Genomic DNA, 2,363 nt, shown 5'->3' on the forward strand with positions numbered 1-2,363 from the left:
TAGAATTAAATATCTTTTGGCAGTGCCAGAAAGGGTTTCTAGATAAATCTTGGTTGTTCTATTTTAAAAAGGTGCTGAGGAGGAAGACTGTATGGGTCGCAGATTTCACTTGCTGCTGCGTCAAACTTTCTCTTATAAATACAAAATAAACCCATTTCATAGCCAGCCAATTGCCTAAAAACTCTCATAGGGTAATGCTCAATGCATGGTTTTTGAGTTTTATTCTAACACCTCAAGTGGCAAGGAGCTCACTCACTCTTACAAAGCAGATTAATAATTACAGACAATGCTGAATATTAGAAGGCAGACTAATATTATAGACAGTTCTAAATAACACAAAGTAATTAAATCCTTTATTCAATAAGTGTTTATTTTTCCTTTTTTTGAATTGACATCTGCTTTTCTCTACATCCTCTACCTTTTGTTTTAATCCTGCCTTCTGAACTAATTCCTCTTCCACATGACAGCCGTTCAGTGATTTTTTTTTTTTCAACGTTTATTTATTTTTGGGACAGAGAGAGACAGAGCATGAATGGGGGAGGAGCAGAGAGAGAGGGAGACACAGAATCGGAAACAGGCTCCAGGCTCTGAGCCATCAGCCCAGAGCCCGACGCGGGGCTCGAACTCACGGACCGCGAGATCGTGACCTGGCTGAAGTCGGACGCTTAACCGACTGCGCCACCCAGGCGCCCCCGTTCAGTGATCTTATAGAAACAGTGAATAAGGTTAAAATGAACCCCAAAGCCCTTCTCATCCAAACTTCATTTGCTACATCCCTCACCAAGTAATGGTCCAGCATAAGTTTGAATATGCCTTGCGGTGGTGGAGGCGGTTATGTTCCACATGCAGTTCTGAATCCATTTAAAGTAGCTCTTAGGGGCACCTGGGTGGCTCAGTAGGTTAAGTGTCCAACTTTTGGTTTTGGCTAAGGTCATGATCTCACAGTTCCTGGGATGGAGCCCCACATCTGGCTCAGTGCTGACAACATGGAGCCTGCTTGGTACCCTCTCTCTCTGCTCATTTTTTTCTCTCTCTCTCCTTTCTCTCTCTCGCGCGCGCTCTCAAAATGAATAAACTTTAAAGTAGCTCTTATTAGGGACACCTGGGTGGCTCAGTTGGTTAAGCGTCCATCTTCAGCTCAGGTCATGATCTCAGATCAAGCCCTGTTCAGGCTCTCTGCTGTCAGCACAGAGCCCACTTCAGATCCCGTGCTTCCCTCTTTCTCTGCCCCTTTCCTACTTGTAACACTTGCGAGCTTTCTCTCTCTCTCTCTCTCTCTCTCTCTCTCTCTCTCTCTCTCTCAAAAATAAACATTAAATAAATAAATAAATAAATAAATAAATAAATAAATAACGTGCTCTTACATGCCATCTCATCTTCCCCTGCTCCAGTCATCCATTCCTCATGTGAGAATTGTGTGCTTTCTTACTATTTTGGTTGTTCTCTGCGTATGCTCCTGTCTCTGTTCTCCTTAAAGGGTAATGTCCGGAAATTAAACACATTAATGCAGCTGGACTAAATGGGAGATAGCCTCCCTTCTTCTGTTTATGTTATAGCCCGGAATTAGACTGGCTTTAAACAACATTAGCTGTCATATCATATACTGATGCATACGTTTATTATCAACTTAAATTCTAAAGTGTTTTTTCTCACTGTGTAACCCTTAGCTCCTCAATTGTGTTTTTATGTAGTTTATTTGTTGGATCCAAATACTAGTCCTTACTTTTATTTCCACATTATTAGTACACTCTAATTCTGCCATCCAACAAATATTATATTTCTTCTTCTGTCCCATTTTCTGGAGATCTAAGACATAAGTGTAAAAACAGATATACATAGATAGAGAGAAATTATTCTCAGATCCAAAGTTGGAGAAGACTAATCTAATTCGCTGATACAGATGTTAAATGTTGAATGGATCAGGACTGAGAACGTGAACTACATGACCAATTAAGCACTATTATGTAAGTAAATTGTTCAATTGGTTATAAATCCACTATTTTTATTGGCTTTCAGTTTAGGTTTCTCAATTTAGTATGTAAGGATAATGTAAGAGACCCAGACAAATCTCTTGCTGTAATCTGGTTATAGATGTGCATCATCTATTAACAACTGTTTTTAAAAAGGAAATAAAGAAGGGGCACCTGGGTGGTTCAGTTGGTTAAGCGACTGACTCTTGATTTCAGCTCAGGTCATGATCTCATAGTTCCTGACTTCAAGCCCAGCTTCAGGTTCTGTGCTGTCAGTGTGGGGCCTGCTTGGGATTCTCTCTTTCCTCTCTCTCTCTGCCTCTCTGTCTCTCTCAAAAATAAATAAATAAACATTTTAAAAAGGAAATAAAGAAAATATTTTTAATGTTTTTT

The sequence above is a fragment of the Lynx canadensis genome, chromosome B1 (genome assembly GCF_007474595.2).
Source record: "Lynx canadensis isolate LIC74 chromosome B1, mLynCan4.pri.v2, whole genome shotgun sequence".
In the NCBI taxonomy this organism is placed as follows: Eukaryota; Metazoa; Chordata; class Mammalia; order Carnivora; family Felidae; genus Lynx; species Lynx canadensis.